This window comes from Stomoxys calcitrans, chromosome 3 (assembly GCF_963082655.1).
Source record: "Stomoxys calcitrans chromosome 3, idStoCalc2.1, whole genome shotgun sequence".
NCBI lineage: Eukaryota > Metazoa > Arthropoda > Insecta > Diptera > Muscidae > Stomoxys > Stomoxys calcitrans.
The window spans coordinates 93,391,889-93,411,887 of record NC_081554.1 but is presented as its reverse complement, the minus strand read 5'-3'; the positions used below and the strand labels follow the sequence as shown (position 1 = coordinate 93,411,887).

At 39.9% G+C, this 19,999-nt stretch overlaps 1 long non-coding RNA gene across 1 annotated transcript in view; it reads right to left on the bottom strand.

Moving 5' to 3' along the window:
• Positions 1–244: 244 nt before the first annotated feature.
• The window catches only part of LOC106084100 (uncharacterized), an 81,340-nt gene continuing 61,585 nt past the window's right edge, over positions 245–19,999 (bottom strand). The window contains exons 3-4 of the long non-coding RNA XR_001220752.2: positions 1,282–1,353; positions 245–645 (exon numbers count right to left, since the gene is read on the bottom strand). This is a non-coding gene — a long non-coding RNA (uncharacterized LOC106084100). The remainder of the gene's footprint in view (positions 646–1,281; positions 1,354–19,999) is intronic.

The following is a 19,999-nucleotide window of genomic DNA, read 5'->3' as shown; positions in this document are numbered from 1 at the left end:
GGAGGTGCTGTACCATTTGGTATAGCAGCCATGTAAAAACTTATCCACAAAGAGGTGTCGCACTGCGGCATGCTGTTCGGACTCGGCTATAAAATGAAGGCCCCTCATCATTGAGCTTAAAAAACCTTGAATCGGACAGCACTCATTGATATGTGAAAAGTTTGCCCATGATTCTTAATGGAATTTTCATGGGCAAATTTGCAAAAATTTGCGGGTATACTTGGTGGTTTAGAGATTTATATAGTAAGCTGCATGGAACTAAAAAATTTATTTGGTGCATAAAAACGTTTTTGTTGTTACACCTATCCAAATGTCAATTAGTTATGTCAGCAGTAAAATTATTTACTAAAATTTTACTTTTTTTTTCTTGAGTTCAAACCTTCCTCGCATTTTTGACATTGCATATAAATTGACCATCCATTCATAATGTTTTCGTTCGTTATCACCCCAATTGTGTGAGATAATCTGCTGTTTTTTTAGCGTTTTTTCTTTGAATTTCAATGATTAATTGTTCAATCATTCACGTGCGACATTGAGGGTGATTATCGAGTCAATTGAAATTTCTGATTTATTTTTTCTTTTCTTTTGCTGTATATTTTTGCACCAATTTCTGCCCTCTGCTAACCAACATGTCGGCCAACCAACCTACAATAATAATTCATTCGTTAGCCATATATGAATGTAATTGTTATTTGGTTTTTTTTTGCTATTTGAGGAAATACATATCATCATCGTCGTCCAAGTGCAAAAAAAAACTAAATATTCGTCAACAATATAGTTGTTGGTGTTGTTGTTTAACTTCAATTCAATGCCGTTTTCAACAATCATGAAAAAAAACTACGCGAATGACTGACGGATTTAGTAAACTTTGTTTGGAATTGAAATACGACGACTAAAGTCTATTGAAAACTAGACTTACATGTAACGAGAGGAAAACAAAAATTCACATTCAATGTACTTGATCTTGGCACACACAAGCGCCTCTATACACAAACTTGTAAATAAACAATTTTTGTTTTCATGAATTTAATTTTCGAGCATATTACACATACGATATTGAAGTGCACAAGCAACAACAACAAAATTGGCAAACAAAGAAACTGGAAATGAAATGAGGAATCATGTTGCCAAAACGATATTTTTATCAAGGAAATATTGGAGAGTGAAAATGTTAAAAAATATTTTTTAGACAGCATCCCCATGCGTTTTTGAGAGACGTTTTAATAATTTGTGATATAGGAAATCATAGTTTTGAATGCTATTTCACAAATCACAACTTACCTTATGTGGAAGAGTCTGGACTGCTGTTTGAGATTATGTGTTATGAATATAATTTCGTTTCAATAAACTTACCTGAAAATATAAAGAAAAAGATTTTGTAATTTAGTTAATTTCAAATGAAATGCATTGCGGAGGATTTAAAAAATAAAATACTGGTAACTTAGATATATTGTAATAGGGTGCGATGTGAACTCTCACCACACTAATAAGCGGGGCCAAGCACTGGCAGAGTTCTTGAATACTAACGACCTAATAACACTTAATATTGGTAACACCACTACCTGTTAATAGGACTAGGGAGGAGGTATTAGATGTGACGATATATTCGGAAAATCTAATTGATGAGGTTCAGGATTGGAGTGTCTCCATGGAACACTCTTTCTCTGACCATCGCTACATTAGGTTTAGAATAGCACGGCCAGCGCCGAATCCGATAAGGTTCCGCAATAAGTTGAAAACCAACTGGACAAAATTCGGAAGACTACTCAGAAGAAGACTTGGGCAAGATAATTTAGATTGTCCAAGCATAGAAGACATTGACTTAAATGTCAACAGGATTACGACTGCACTGATGGGGTCCTTCGAAGATAGTTGACCTCTTCGGGAAAACAAATGAGCCCAAGAAAAACCCTGGATGACCGGGGAGATTCGCAATAATGGGAAAGAGGTCCGCATACTTTTTAACAGAGAACGTCGTAAATAGGCGGAAGTTTATTGGGATGTGTACTACACACGGCTCAAGGAATACAATAAGATTACCAGAGCGGCAAAACGTGACTCCTGGAAGCTTTTCTGCGAGCAGGTCGATAGCGTTAATGACGACGCCAAGGCGCCCTGGGCGACCGGGCAGATTCGCAATATTGGCAAAGAGGTCCGCAGACTTTTTAACAGAGCACGTCGTAAAAAAGCGGAAGTTTATTGGGATGTGTACTACAGGAACACAATAAGATTACCAGAGCGGCAAAACGTGACTCCTGGAAGCTTTTCTGCGTACAGGTCGATAGCGTTAATGACGCCAATTTAAAAATTTTTCTCTCAAAAACCCATGTCCAAACTGAAACTTGAGTAGACGACATGGGAATGAGAGCAGAGACAACGGAGGACATGTTGAGGCTTTTGATGTAAACCCATTTTCCACAGGATACGTCGAAACTCACGGAGACACCGAAATCTTGGAATAATGACGTTGATCGAAGGTTTATAATAACGGAATTTATGGTGAAGGAATCCTTGAGGAGCTTCAAACCATTTAAGTCACCCGGTGGAATATTTCCGGCGTTACTACAGAAAGAAGCAGACAATCAGGCGCCTCGCCTGGCCAAAATTTTCACAGCGTGCTTAGGACTTTCATATACTCCGAAACCCTGTCAAGAAGCAAGGGTAGTGTTAATATCCAAGCCCGGCAAAGCAATTTATGCGACACCAAAGGCCTACAGACCCATAACCTTACGTCCTTTCTACTCAAAACCATGGAACGTATTATGGACACCATGATAAAGAGTAGGACATCCAGCGAACTGATCAAATACAAACCGCATGCCTATGTCAAGGGAAGGTCGGCAGAGACTACCGTGCACGAGTTTGTGCATAAAATAGAAGAATCCTTCGAAGCCAAAACGTACACATTGGCGGTATGCATTGACATCGAGAGGGCTTTTAACAATGTGCGGACCGACACACTGATCCAATCCTTAGACAAATACCTGATGGACCCGGTCCTTAGAGACTGGATAAACCATGTGCTAAGGAACAGGTGGGTAAAATGTGTGTCTCATGGCATAAATATAAGGGAGAAAGTGGCACAGGGCACACCACAGGGGGGCATTTTATCGCCACTCCTATGGGTGACCACCATAAATGACCTATTACGGATGCTGACTGAGGAGAGTTTTGAACCCGTTACAATACTTCTAAGGGGTAAGGATGCGAACAAGCTATGCTGAAGGGCCGAAAGGGTCTTGAATATGGCATATAACTGGGCTAGATCCAGAGGTCTCAATCTTAACCCAGAGAAGACTGAAATATGCCTGTTCATGAGGAAGACGAAGGTGGGTCAATTTAGCGCACCACGTTTCCTCCTTAAGACGATTTCGATATCTGACAAGGTCAAATACTTAGGTGTGATCTTGGACTGGAAACTGAATAGGAAGTGTCACATTCAGGAGCGTACTGAGAAGGTTCACAGATGTTGGGTACTATGTAGATGGGCCGTATGCTCGAAATGGGGCCTGAATTCGAAGATAGTCCAATGGCTCTACAGGAGCGTGATTAAACCAATACTTACTTACGCCTCAGTAGTTTGGTGGACTGCTATGGAGAAAAAGTGCAACATAAGGACCATACAACAGGATCAGAGAACATGTTGCCTTGGCATAGTCGGAGCGATGAGGACCACGCCCAGGAGGGCACTGGAGACTATTCTAGATATTGACATTGACATACAGATTAAATGTGAGGCAGACACTGCGGCTATGAGACTTAAGGCGATGGGAGAATGGATTGAGGATAGGAGCAGCTCATACTATCGCGGTATAATCGGGGCGACGATAGGAAACCTAGAAGGAATGGAAGAGGTTTCCGATCGGATACCTGAAATGAACCTTGAAGTCGAGTGCGAGGCGCTGTTGCCATCGGCACAGTCTTGGATTGCCGGATCCCTAGTATTGCCATCTGGAAGGGCATGTTACACGGATGGATCAAAGCTAGAGGACAGAGTGGGCCTGGGGATTTACACTGAGAACCCAGGGACTTAGATCTGTTTTAGACTGCAGAATAGCTATTGGTATCATAACGGGACACATAGGACTACGAGCTCACTTATGTAAAATCGGTGCGGCAATGAAAGCATGTGTAGGGCATGCGGGGCAGATGATGAGACGAGCTCACTTATGTAAAATCGGTGCGGCAAGTGATAGCATGTGTAGGACATGCGGGGAAGATGATGAGACGTTGGAGCATTTCCTTTGTCATTGCCCGCCTTTCGCGTCTAACAGATACCGGCACTCAGGTGGAGACACAAACAATACCAGACATGAACCGACTTAAGGGAGTGGTATTGAAAACAATTAAGAATTTTATAAGTAGCACGGAATTACTAACTTAAAAATTTTTTTAGAGGTTACTTTATATTTTTTAGAGCGCACAACAAGCCGATTACTGGCTTAGGTGTATGTCCAAAAAACGTTTGGGGATTTTTTACGACAAACAAGCGTAGCGTAACTTAGGTAACGTTCCGCTTTAACATATCAAACGTAAGCCAAACTAACTTTGTTTATTGTAAATCCTTATGCAGCTTCTACCATGGTAAAAGCACCCTTCTTTTGTTGTAAAACCAAAAACTTTTTAATGACAAAAGTGTTTCGATTGCCGCAAACGATTATTCGTTTACTGGTCCAATAATTATTCCCTTGCGTCTCTTCTATATAGAGAAAGGGTGAGTATTTGAGCGTATAGACTAGTGGTGTGCAATAGTGGAATGCAGTCAGCGGTATCGTGCGGAAAGTCTCAGTGAGAGGCCAGGCGGCACCGTCTCTTGCACAAATACTGAGTGCTTTTAAAGCTCGATATGACAAGACGAGTTATTGGCGCGGCGATCGGTTCTTTGGACCGGAACGATGTTGCTCACCTACAGGAGCTTGACGAGGATCGCCACCTCCACATGAAAATGTGGCTACAACGACAACAACTGTGTACTTGCACAAGAAAATAATACCAAGAAAGCCCATGGGATTGCAAATAATTGCAATTGTGTGTTCATCATTAATATAGACACATTTTCACACACAAAAAATTGCCGTTTTTTTCACCGAGCAAGGAGCAGTCAGTTGTCCAGCTCGGTCGAGTACGGATGGTATTTTCGGAAAGTGACACTTTCTAAACTTTCGCCTTAAGTACAAAAATGTGGTATGTCCAATGACAAAAATCAGTAGAGCAGCAGATAAATGCCTACCAGGTACAAGAATTTTTAAGGCACATACATTGTTTTGTAAATATTTACACGATAAAGAAATATCCGTTCAATAATAGGTATATGATATGTGCGAAAACCTCCGATTTGGATAAAATTTAACAGAGGTTCTCAGACGAGTAAATTTCGAGCCAGTTAGTTAATGATTGGGGCAACTGCGACAATTTAAGTGAAAATCAGACGATATATAATGGGAGTGAAAATCGGGCGATATATATGGGAGCTATATCTTAATCTGAACCGATTTTCACCAAAATTCACAGTGTCCCTAGGCTAAGGAAGTGATATGTGTACAATTTCGTGATTATTGGCTAACAAATGCAACCTGTACCTTGATTGCAAAATATACATTCTACAAATAATAGCTTTTTTCAAGTCGAGAGGCGCGGATAAGGATTTTATTTCAGATGGTTTCTTTGGAGAAATTTCTTAGAATTCTATGTAGTTTAGGTTTTTGCTATACGATTGAAAAAAAATCTACCCGCCCTAATGTACAACCTTTTTTAAAATTAAAAATTAATATACATATAAGTATAAATATGACGTTAATTGAATTTAACAATAAAGAAAAATTAGTTGAAACCCCGAACTACATGTTCTATATATCAAGAATGAAAGGTATTGAAACTTGGCGAAAATTTCCTTTATGTCAAACGGATTTTTTTTGCGTTATACATTCTTGACATGGCATTAATTTAACGATGTCCATCTGTCAAGAGACCCTTATCTTCGAACTAAAAAAATGTATACGCTGTATGCATAAGTACTTCTTATCGATACATCATTTGATTATCCAGCTGAACGCGCAAAAAAATAAAACGTTTGGAATATCTTTAGAATAAACAAATCTGTTCTATTGGGGAAGTACTATATTTATAGTAACTGTGAAATATTTCCCTCCACGATTGTACTTTAGTCGTGAATTTGTCATTGTTTGATGTAAAATTCTCTTCGTTAACGGTAAAAGCTTCAGCGACTTCGTTTGTGTGGGGAGAATGGCTATTACTCGTAAATTCAACAAATTTTTTAAACGAAAAATGTTTTGCTTACAGCGGAAGATGCCTTGTTACACGAAAAATTGATTCGTTTATTTTGTTATCTCTTTATTTATTTTTAATTGTCTCTTTCATTTGGTAAATAGTGTAAACGTGATTGTGGAAAGACGTAAGCTCGAAAGATTTGTTTTCATTGAGTAACGGTCAGTCAACCAGCAGTCAGTGGGAAAGTTTACATTAGGCCGTATCATGTTATAAACGAGAAAAATTCGTTTGGAAATAAAGAAATGCCTATCCTTTTTTTTTGATGCCAATAAGCTAAATACGAATTATTGTGGCGATCGAGTAACAATAGCACTTGCCAACAGATCGTCCGCAGTTGGATGTAGTGCTTTCCAAGGAATCCAATTGAGTATTTGAGGTCTTAGCTTGAAATTAGTTAACTAAGTACACATTTATAAAGACCGAACAATTAAAACAAAAACTCAGAAATATCTTCTGAATTAGCCATGTCCATCTGTCCGCATATCCTTTTTGTGCCGTTCGTCCGTCTGTTTTTTATCAAGGTGGAGAACGTCACCCAGTCATCACGAATTTTTTCACAAGTTCTTGCATGAGTTTATCATAAAAGATGTAAACAAAGTCCCAAAGTTTGTCACAAAAGAAGTTTACTTGACAAAAATTTCGTTTATGGCTAAAGAATTATTTTTTGTGTGTAATTGGTTAAATAATAAAAAATTTCTTTACGAACAGCGTCTGCGTACTAAGGTTCTAGCTTCTACACGAGGAAGTAAGAGCTTTTGGTCGTTCGTCAAAAGAGTAAAGGGCAGTTCTTCATCTATTCCAACTCTTGTTAAGGACGATCAAACGTTCACTGGCCCGGTTGATAAGGCCAACCTGTTGGCTTATATATTTGCAGGGAACTCTTCCCTGCCGGATAGCAATCAACCAGGGGAGTGGTTGAAAATGTATCTGGCATCATGCCCCAAATATTTTTTCGAACTCGTGGAGTTAAAAGGGTTCTTGAAAATCTAGACGTAAATAAATTCCCGGCCCGGATAGCATATCAACACTTGTCTTACGAAAGTGTTCTTCAACGCTCGCTCGTCCATTACGCAACCTTTTCAATCTTACCTGCCGTGCAGGAGTCTTCCCGGCGCGTTGAAAGGTAGCGAACGTTCAGCCAATACCCAAGAAAGGTGAGGCAAGCAACCCTGCGAATTATCGGCCAATTGCGATATGATCCGCTCTCTCCAAGGTCATGGAGAGCATGGTTAATCACAATCTTGTGAGGTTTTTAGAGTCTAATGGCCTTCTTAGCGACCAACAATATGGGTTCCACAGAAATCGCTCTACGGGTGACCTCATGGCACTTCTGTCGGAACGTTGGAGTCGCTCAATCCACCAGTTTGGTGGGAGTAAGGTTGTGGCTCTGGATATCTCCAAGGCAATTGATAGGGTCTGGCACGGTGCACTACTATCAAAGCTTGTCGCATTTGGTGTCGGTAATGGCTTCGTTCGATTTATTTCGAGCTTTCTCAGAGATCGCACTATTCGAGTCGTTATAGATGGGTTCTCATCCATTGAGCACAAATTGACCGCAGGTGTACCCCAGGGCTCTGTTCTTTCTCCTTCTCTTTTTTTAATTTCAATCAACGATCTGTTGGGTCAGACATCGTATCCGATCTACTCAGTTGCGAATGACAGTAATCTCTGTCAGTCGTACTCATTCGACCATAGGCCAAGTCTTCGAGAGATTAAGGACAAGAGGTGGGTTATGGACGATACACTCTGCCAAGATTTGCTGGCCATTTCTGAGTGGGATCGAAAGAATCGAGTAGATTTTAGTGCTGCTTGTTGTCACGATTCGCTGACCCATTACGATCATCTTTGTCTATCAACGGTGTAGATGTTGAGCAATCAGAAGCTCTTGATGTTCTGGGCATGAAAATACAAGGTGATGTCCGTTGGGCTAAACATGTATTCGAAGTGTCGAAAGAAGCATTCAAGTGTTTAGGCTTCCTTAAACGGTGTAAGAATTACTTCACTCCGTCTGATCTTCTTAACATCTACACCACTTTCATAAGGCCGAAAATGGAGTACTACTCACGTGTATGGTCTGGAGCTTCAAAATCATCCCTGGAGCTACAGGACCGTGTACAGAGAAGAGCGATGGCGTTGATTGGGGACAGTGGGGTATCCAACTCTATTGTCTCCCTTCATCATCGTCGCAATGTGGGTTATTTGGCGCTGTTCTATCGGTACTTTCATGGTGTGTGTTCGTCTGATATTCGTCTTCTTATTCCTGATGTAAGGATACTATACTAGACATACTATACTAGACATACTATAGTAGACATTCCAGGAACTCCCACACGTTTGTAATTGATTCGCCAGCGGACCGCACAATCCATTATAGAGAGAATTCTTATTTCGCCCGAACCGTTCGTATGAGGAATCGACTTCCGGCTAATGTTTTTTCCACCCACTTTGACATCCAAAGATTTAAGACAAATGTCAAAAAGCACTACATCCTCAAACGATTTATTATTATTATTTATTTATTTTTTTTTTTTTTGAGTGTATTCACTAAAAAAGGTGTACAATTTTCTTACAATACAAATACTTAGAGTATCTTCGAGAGTAAACATTTCACAATCTCATTTAATGTAGAAAGAAAAAGTTTGTCAACTTAGATATGTAATCGAATTGAAAAGAATATGCCTTTAAGAGTTTCATGCTTTCAAAAAAAATTTTCTAAACTACTTTACCATAATCCTGCTCAGCAAGAAATGTCTGCTGAGAAAATCTACCTAAATTACTTGGCTCCTAGTCATCAAAGACATATCGCATTTGATTTGATGGAGGGTTTGCTCGCTTGCTTTGCCTGTCTTTACGCAAAGTTGCTTTTGTTAGCTAATAAAGTTTCATATCCCCATTGTGGTGGTTATTGCCGCCTTCAATAATAACAACTTTACACCTGAAGCCAAACGGGGTCATAAAACACAAGTGTTTTTTCTCTCGGCTGCTGGTTGAGTGACTGCTCCGCAGACCATACCTACAATGTGAACATACATACATATGTCTTCACAATCCATCTGTGCAGAAATAGCAGCCTTCAACGCAACAACAGCTTGAGATGGAAGACAATGCAAAAAAAGGAAGCAAGAAACTCACAAAATACCGGCCTTAAAGGCTTTACTACTTGCCAAAGCCCCATTACTGTCTGCTATAAATATAAGCACTTTTGCATCATTTGCTAGTTGGACGCCTATGAAAAGGGTGGCAGGAAGGCAGACATTGTTAACGCTGAAATCAACCAAAGTCAAGACAAGAAACCACCAGGCAGTTTAAAGTGTAAACGAGCAGCTATAAGGAAAAAGTCAGCAGCGGGAATAGTAGTGGCAACTACAGCAATGAAAAATATTCGCAAAAACCCCACAGCTGTATTTCAGCAAAATCCGAGTGAGAACCAAGGCAAATCGAAGCACATGGAGGCCCCACAAACTGTTAAGGCGATGCACAATGGACTCATTGCATTCGGCCGGGCTGAAATTTGAATAACCACTCTCACGGTTATATGGATGGTATCAACACCCAAAACGCCTTGTTCATCCAAACCGATAAAAAATAATGGAGAAAGTTGGGAACCACAACTTTGAGAAAGTAAGCAACGTTATCTACCTCGGCACCGCCGTAACTGAAATAAATGACACCAGTTTTTAAAACGAAGAGCAATACTGGCAAACAGATGCTACTTTGGATTAAGTATGCAGTTTAGAAACAACAGCACCTCTCGACAGCCGAAGATTACACCATACAAGACACTGATAATAACCGTTTTGTTATATGGTTGCGAGGTATGGGTACTTGTGAAAGCAGACTCGGCAGTGCTTGGAATGTTTGAGAGAAAGATTCTTCGTCAAATTTTTAGACCAGTTTGCATTGATCGGCGTCATATGAACCAAGAACTTTATGAGCTGTATGACGACGTTATACATATACAATGGCTGCGTTAGTTAGGTCATGTTGTCAGAATGAACGAAAACGTCTTTTGATGGCGACCGCGGTGGTACACGCAAACCGGGAAGACCAAAAGCACGATGGAAATGTCAAGTGGTGAAAGACATCTCGAATTTTGCTGTCAGAGATTTAGAAGAAGCGCAGAAGATCGAGGCGCTTGGAAAGCTATTCTATGTTCGGCTAATGGGACAAATGTTCTGTCATAGATAACAAAAGTAAAAGTACTATATGGTCGGCAGATTGGTTTATAAGTATGAGGGCTGTATCAAGATATAGCCCTTTTTCCAACATAACCAGCTTTTGGAAAAAAAATTACCGGTTCAAAGTTTCAGCTAATAAGCTTTAGAGCATAGCGTGAAATTTTACCAAATCACCCAGACCTAACTTCAACTACCTTCTCCTCGTCACCTCAACAAGGAAAATGGACTTTGCATAGAATTTTTAGATGCTTTACATGATTTCCAAAAGCCCAATGGCCAGTCAGCATCGTGAAGACAGGTTTCATCATTTTGGACGGTCAGGAACGATGTGGTGGTACTTTTGCCAGGTAGTCCTTGTCATGCGACATGTTTCAGTCTTGTCGCAACTGGTGTCTGCTTGTCTAAGATTGTAGTTGAAGATGTCCTCTTTAACGGCTCCCAGAGTTGTTGCACCTGGCACTAATTTTTTTTGTGCACCACCACTGTGGTGCAACTGCTGGAAATGGAAAATCACTTTGGAAGGCCGTGCGTAGGCTCAAATATGCTGGGATAGGTCAATTGCGAAATCTCTCGTCAGAGAACACGATATTCGAAAACTTTGCACATTCGTGCAAGCGTAGAAACTGCTTTGCTCTTTTTAGTCTAACTTTCTTTTACTTTGGTACAAGACTGTGTGCCTTTTGGAAATTAAAGTACTTTGCTTTGAGGCCGTTTTGTTTTGTATTCTTTCATGGGATATTTTCCGGGCCTTCGCTCAGGTGTTGTGTCTGTTTTTTGGACCACCGCCATGGGGCTTGGCAACGCTACCAGTATCATTATAACGATTTATGGTGCGATATACAAATGTGGTCGATAGACATATGTTAATTTTGAGGTTTTTGAGTTCGCCAACAATTGCCGGTTGTTATTTTCCAACCAAATATTTAACTTTCGTTTTAAATAAACTCAGAAGCAAAAGATTTTGGTTCAGTGCTGTCATCTCTAGTTCGACAGATTATACTGGTATATCTAAATGTTTGTTAATTGGTAACCCTAAATGTGACCCATATGTAGTTACGGGGGGCGCATTCTATAAATTCGCACAAATAATGAGTTAATTATGCTTTCGGCGATTTGAAGCATATTTGGTATAATGACATCTGGCCCCAATATTTTGTAAATTGAAAAATGTCAGCTGTCAGCTTCGTCGTTCTCATTCTAGTTCGTACTTCAACGGTCCTATCCGTACAGCTTAGGAATTGCGGTGAGGATGATATCAAGAGATTGGGCAGATTCATTTGACCATGCGTTATAATCCCTGCATATAAAGAAGAAGCTCGTGTGACATTTTTCATCACTTTGAACATTCTGGCTGTTATATTGGTATTCTCCATCAATCCAGCCGTGGCTTTCTAGTATTGCTTAAGCTTGTCCATGAACACCTGCCAGGATAGCGCGGTCGTCCACCAAAAGGGCACCTTATTTCCGAGCATGAAACTTTAACAGCTGATTTATCTTTCAAGGGTGAGTACTGCCTTTCTATATCGGCCGTGGTGTTTCCTGACGATGTCAGAAAGATTGTCTTTCAAGATCCTGTTGAAACTTGCCAGTCGTCCATCCAGGACTTCGTAAATATTTTATTGGTATAACCTTTCCACTTTTCCGTATGGAGTTTCCAGGCTACTTCTACCATAGGACGCCTCCCAGGGTCGTGGATGGGGGAAAGCTTGTCAGAAAGTTAGCACCAGCAAGGGGTGTCCTGCTTGCACGGATACAAATACGATGGGACCGCGTCGTCAAAAGATTTACTATTAAAAAAACCCGGCCTAGAGGGTCGCTGGCAGTCCCAGCACTAGATACCGATGCAACTGCACAATCCGCCACCCATCTAAAGAAACGATTACAGAAACATCAACAAGAAATAATGGACCTTTTCGAATATAATAAACAATAATCAATTACAATATGGAGCAATTTAAGGGTCGTCATCCGGAGGTGGCAAATTCCAAATGAAAGTACTAGGTCAGTAGAGAATAACCCAAAAAGAATATTTAGTTGTCAGACCTAACTTTTTTAGGTACGTTTTTTATGTGGCCTTAAACGACGACCCCCATATCAAATCGGCCCCATATTTTGAGGTATAAAGGAGATGAATGGAAATAATAGAAACTCAAAAACACAAATCAAATATTTAAATTTAGGGTCAAGTACCTAGGGGCACTCCCCTCCCCAAACGGACATATAGACCGATAGGTACTATATGGGATTTAAATGGAAGGTATTTGGGAGTAGAGTACGAATCTGGTATAAAAATCTAGAGCCAAGTGTCAGAATGGCCACCCATCCCCAAAACCCCCTGAAACGTACACATAACTGAAAGTTATTTGCGAGTAGACTAAAAATTTGGCACTTAGAAAAAGGGGCCAAGAGTCATTGGGTTCGACGCCACATCGAAACAACGCGAAACGAGCATATAGACCAATTGGTACATCGCACAGCAGGATGAGATAGGAAAAACCAGTAAACATTTTCCGTTTGAAAACGGGTAGAGATAGGTTAGGTGGGAAGAGGATGACGCCACGATTTTTGTCTTAGCATCCTCGTCATGTGACCCATTGTGATTCCTCATGAACTATTCCACTTCTCTCAAAAGTAAGAGCTGTCAGGAAGACAGGTTTCAATGTACTTTCTTGTACCATTTTGTCGCTTCAATGAATAACTTGTATTTGACTGGGTTAACGCTTCTGAGTTCATTTAGCGCTTGAAAGAAAAAATAACCAAGCATCCTATTTCTCCTTTGGGATAATACAGGGCATTGACATAGGAAATGAAAACTGTACTCTATAGCGTCTTCGTCGTGACACCAGTGGCAGATATCATCATTTCTATAGCATATGCGAGACATGAGTTATGTGTGCAGTTACGATCCCAATTACCGCACTTAAATGCATCTTCTCCATCGACAATAGGGCGTCTATGTTCTACTCTTCTGGCATACTCGTTAGCAACTCATATGGAAGATCCGCGGAACAAGATTTGCCAACCTGTCAAAATAATATGAGGAAAAAAAGCGAAATATTTCTAAAATTTATAAATACGATTTGTATTTGTGGGAATAAAAGTCAAATAAAATATATTAAGATTTGTACAAAAAAAAAATTATAAATAATAGAATACCTTTCATAGTGGACACTTATTTCTGAAAAATATATCATGGCAATCTTGACGACAGATGTTCTACATAAGCTTGCACTGGTAATATGCAGAACTTCGTTGTCCTGGATAAATGTAATTTTCATACAAATTGCATTGAGCTGCAATATATAGTACTAATATAAAACACAGCTATTATTGTCATAAAAATCATCTAACATTTCTTCCAATTCCCATAACTTTGCACAGAATACTTCACAGTAGCAACAGTGGAATTGGAAAGCAACAAACAATTCGTTATCGCCGCTTGCTATATAACACATATGTGATACGCTTCAATAAGCAACGTTTGGAGTGCTTTGAGAACCATACGCCAAAAGGACACCATCATCATTGTTTCCCTGCAAACATTTTTGATCGCCAAATAATCTTCCTTAAATCTTCTAGATGAAAGTTATGATCGAGGACGAGCTCACCTAAGAGCTAGTCCTCGTAGACTATTGCCCCTCGTGAGGGGCAATCGTCCTCGATCATAACTTTCATCTAGAAGGTTTGAGGAAGATTATTTGGTGATCAAAAATCTTTGCAGGGAACCAATGATGATGGTGTCCTTTTGATGTGTCGTTCTCAAAGTACTCCAAACATCACTTAGTAAAGCGTCTCATATATGTGTCATACAGCAAGTGACGATAACGAATTGTTTACCGCTTTCCAATTCCACTGTTGCTACTGTGAAGTCTTCTATGCAAAGTTATGGGCATTGGAAGAAATGTTAGCTGATTTTTATGACAATAATAGCTGTGTTTTATATAAGTACTATATATTGCAGCTCAATTCTGGATAATAACCAGTGCAGGCTTATTTAGAACTTCTGTCGTCGGGATTGCCGTGATATATTTTTCAGAAATAAGTGTGGCCAGCCGTAGAAATCCTCCACCGTGAAAGATATCCTATTATTTATAAAATTTTGTGTACAAATCTTAATATATTTTATTAGACTTTCATGAAGCCACCCCAGAGTAGTTCGGGTTAATATGCACGGTCTTAAGCAAGATTTTTTGGGAAGGATGGGAAGGCCTCTCGAGCTGCCTGTCGTTGAATAGCTTATTGAAGTCATCAATGTTGGACCCGGATAGCAAAGAACTTTAACTTTATCCTCTCTTAGGCCCAAGAAGAGCTTGTTGGAGGGTATAAAAACATGTTTTAACTTCCTGAGGGCACACAGGATCTGTTTGTATTAAGCTCACATCGAAAATTTGGAAATAAAGGCTGATTTTTTTTAAGAGATATAGGAACTGAAAAAACACATTAAATTAAGAAAAACGCAGGAAATCTTTATTTGAATCGATAGTACGGTTCATATAATTTTAATGTTTGAAGATTATTTTATGGTCCTTCCGCTTAGTCCAATTTTGGCATACTCTTTCCAACATTTCGGACGGTATCTCACGAATGCTTGCTTCAAAGTTGTCTTCCAACGCGTCAATCGAAGCGGACTTGTCTGTATAGACATGACAAAAAAAAAATAGTCTAAAGGCTTTAAATCGCACGATCTAGGCGGCCAATTGACCGGTCCTGAACTTGAAATAAAATGATAACCGAACTCGCCTCTCAATAAGCCCATTGTTACGCGTACTGAGTGGCATGTGGCACCGTCTTGTAGAAACCATACGTCATGCAAGTCAAGCTCTTGCATTTTGGGATATCATCTCACGATAGCGCTCACCATTCACAGTTATGTTACGATTCGCATCATCATTGAACCGCACCGAACTGGGACTTTTCTGGATGCATTGGCTGCTTAAACCAGTGTTGTCAAAAAGATAATAGCTAATAAATCACCCTTTATATAGAGGGCGACGAAACCGGTGAAATTAGCAGATCTTCTTACCGATGAAATAACCCATTATAGAAATGAGTAATCTGGTCGGATCAATGTTGTCTATGTGGAGACAATTGGTCCCCCTTGTCGGTCACGTAAATAGTCCAGTCCTTACAATTACTATTGACCGGTTAAATTTTTGCCTTGGGACCAGTAGTAAAGGTTAGGTAAAGCTTAAACAAGGAACAGCGAAGCTGCCAATTTTTGACCTTAGGCAACCTCCGTATGATATTAACGTATTTACGATTTCTTTGGAAATCTACACTCAAAATCCTCCACTGTAAATAGTTTTTTGATACTGGGCAAACCAATAAATTGTTGCAACCTGGAAAAAATGTTGCCATTGCAGTTGCTGTTGCAGATGTTTGTGCGACACCACCATGCGAATGCTGTCGAGGGTAATTGCTATTGTTAGATTGCTTGTTATTGCCCCAAGTTGTGGCTGTGGGGGCGATGATGGCGTTGGGTCTTTCATGGCAAGTTGTTTGTTTTGTCAGCTACCAGCTAGTACACACACACACACATATACATATATATATTTAAGCAATGCGAAATTTTTGTCTGGATTGGTAGTATGTCTCTTGTTTATCCAGATGATTGACTTAACTTCTAGCATCACTGTGAAAGTATTCGAACTAGAAACACCAAGACTGACTTGCATTCATAATAGAAATAACAAATTTTACAACATGGACATTCCGAAGGATGCAGTTTGCAATACTACTACTATCCCCTAGACAACGACGAGGAAAATGTGTCCAAAATCTAGATTTGGTCTTCACCAAGACAGACTTTCCCTAACACAACATTGGCAAATGCGAAATGGCACTACATTGCTGGCACTACTTCCAATTTTATATTCCCAATTTGGAATAAATTTCATTTATTCCAAAACTGCATTCTTTCAATAGTATGTTAGGTAGGTGTCTAAGGTTGTGCAGTGGAGGAGGTGTGTCTGGCTTGTTAACAAAATTTCAAGTCATTCGTTACAATCTGTCTCGAAAATGTTTATTTTCGCCGTTAGGGTAAATAATTTATGGCTGTCTGACTGCAGTCGGTTAAGGAATTTATATATCGTTAAACACGAAAGCAAAATTTTGAAATATTTTGGCAGTTAGTATAGGACGGCTTAAATGAATCACACTTTGGGAATGGAATTTTCGGACAACTGGTCATTCTATGACATAAAGATTGTAGACATGTGAAAATTCAAAAAAATGTTTTTACAACACCAATGAAAATATGTTTAATGATCTTTTCAGGACTTGGAAACAGAGTGAGGTCACACCTATGGTACGTATTTACATTAGATCGGTGGTCACTACAAGATGGTGGTTCCAGGGCCGCAAGCAGAAAAATTCTGCAATTAATTGGTCTTATGCGCTTCTGCCGTTTGCATCATGATATTCCCTGAACGTTTATGTTCCATTAATTACATCAATACAGCTCAGGAAAGTCATGAATAGCGCTTCTAAGGACGTAGTCCATGCAGCAGAAGCAATCCAACGAATACACGCCTTCCATAGACTAAGGTGATCCAATTTTTGCAGGACATTGAGATGAACTTCAAAGTCCCGGAGTACTTGGTGAAGATCATAAGAAGCTAACTGAGTGACAGCCAAGGTCCCATACTTAGGCCCGACCTCTGGAAAGTATCAGCTAAAATGGGATACTGAGATGTAGATGTAGATGTCAGAAACGCTTGGTTGGTTGGTAGTGCAGATGACATTGCTGCTGTCATCAGGACAAGATAAATATATGGCAATAATGGCAAGCATCGCAAGCTCCAAGATCCACTGAGCATGCTCAAGCTCAGGATGAATGCCTGCAACAGTATCCTGATATATATATATAAGTCAGGTATGGGGTAAATCCGTGCAGGTCCCCAAGTGAAGACGGTCTACAAGTTACTTCATCTTACCGATCAGTGTTCGTACCGGCAGTTTCCGTTAAGACATAAGGATCCATTTTGAAGAGAGAGTACTCGAAGCATTTCGGGGCGACGCAGTTCCAGTTAAGCGCGTGGGCGACGAACGTAACACTATGGCACAGCGACATAATCGGTGGGACGACGAAAATTAATCGACTTTGTAGCGTGGAATGGAGAACAATTGGGAAATTTGTTAGTAGCATGCAATTCCAGACTACGTTTTTTTTAGGTTACACTTTAGTATTTAGAGCGATTAAACCCCATTTCTCCTCGGGTTTCAGTTCAACTGGACAAAAAATGAATTCTCTAGGGATTCATAATTTCAACAGACAAAAGGACAAGAAGAGATATGTCAAGACATTTGAAGTATCGCAAACGGAGTAAGGGGATTAATATACACCCCCTTGATTTCCTCTGCAAGAATTTCTTTTCAAATTTTCGTTTTAAGCATTTGACAACAACACGCACAATTTAAAACAAAAAAAAAAATAGCACGGCCAGCGCCGAATCCGATAAGATTTCGAAAACCAACTGGGCAAAATTTGGAAGACAACACAAAGGAAGACTTGAACAAGATACTTGGGAGTGACCAACATAGAAGACATTGACTACAATGTCAATAGGATTACGACTGCAATAGTCGGGTAGACTTCATAACAGAGAATATTTAAAAAACAGGCGGCAGTTATTGAGATGAGTATTACACACGGCTCAAGTCATACAATAGGATGACTAGAGCGACGAATCGTAACTCCTGGAAACTTCTCAGCGAACAGTTCGATACCGTTAACAGAGACGTTGGTAGATGCCATGTTATAACATCGGAAGACATATTGAGGCTTTTGATTAAAATGCATGCTTCACAGGAAACGACGCGACATACGGAGACAAAGGAATCTAGAAACCATGAGGCTTATGAAGGACCTTGAGGAGCTTTCAACCATTTAAGTCATCCGAACCTGCTGGAACATTTTCGTCTTTACTACCGAAGGAGACGGACTATTGGGCGGACTAATGTGGTGTCCATATTCTTACATATACTTCGACTGGCATGAGGCAGGGGATAAGGTTACCCGATTAGTGTATTGTATTTCAAATGGAGATCCTTACAATAAAAGAAGTGGTGGAGTGTTAAGATATAATGCCATAACGACGATTGGTATCAATGTCTTCTCAGCCAGCTCTGGGGGACATTTTCTGAATTCAAAAACGTTCGCCGCTGGACCATATATCACAGGAATGGGTAGGGGTCTACCAAAACTCACTGAGCCCAATTTCATCGAAATCGGATGCAAAATGTTCATCTTATAGGCTCAACACTCTATATCGGGAGATCGGTTTGTATGGCAGCTATATCCAAATATGGTCCGAACCGAACCCCATTTGGCAGGAATGAATAGGTATTTTCCGGAACTCACTTTGCCAAATTTAATGGAAATCGAATAATAAATGGATCTTTTATAGCATTAGAGATCGGGTGGCCGATCTCACTCACTGTGTCAAATTCATCGAAATCGGATGAAAAATTCTCCTTTTAAAGGGTCAATAACTATATCGGGAGATCGGTCTATATGGCAGCTATATCCAAAAATGCTCCGATCACGACAACATACAACAAAAAGGTGTAGAGGTCCACCAAAACTCACTGTGCCAAATTTCAATGAAGTCAAATAGAAAATGCTCCTTTGACAGGCCCAATACTCTATGACGCATTGGGCATTGATTTAAAAACACCGGGAACGAAATCATTCGTTAATGAGGTTAATTGAGCCGTCTCAGCTGGTTTAGTTCGTTCATTTCAATGAACTTTAAAAATTTTACCAGTACAGGAAATCAGTAGGAATTCCACTTTAGATTCTTATTTTCTTCAAGACTTGTTCAAAATAAGTGAGTGTCTACGGTACAATTTAGAAGACATACTTAATTTTCTTCTTCTTCCTTTGGTATCACAATGAACTGAATTGTCTAAGTGGTTCTGATAGAAGACTGGTACCAAAACCTAACCTTTCCTTGAAGGCAGCTTTAATATTGTCTATCGCCTTTCGTTTTTCATTTCCACTTCCATTTAGGCGTTTATATCGGGATTCTGCTCCTCTACTACAGGGTCAGGGTATTGATACTACTTTTGATTTCAATGAAACACAATAATAAAAGAAAATTTTTAAGCCTATGTCTCTGTTCATTCGCTCCCACTTCGAACGTTCTCCTATTCCGACGACTTCAATTTAATCAAACTCTGTTTGTTCAAGTACTCGATCAATCTTCTTACGCTAATGATTTCCTACTTGGTCACACTTCCTCAGTCTGAATAAGTCGTTTGTCGTTCATGGCTGAAGCATTGTTTGTTGCCATAATGCAGGGATGCAAAAGTGGTTGGTACTTGCATTTCCTTTGTGTTTTTTTTTTCGTCCAGAAATGAAGATGAAATGCTGACTATGTGCATTGTGCAGAGAAGTTGGCCGGACAAGTTTTTCCAGCGAATAATGAGTGCTACCTTGATGCATACAGGTAACAACTATCACAGGAATGCTGTTTGGCTGTGTCTTTGCCTTAGTTGCTGCTGCTGTTTGCAGTGGAGTCCGTAGAGTG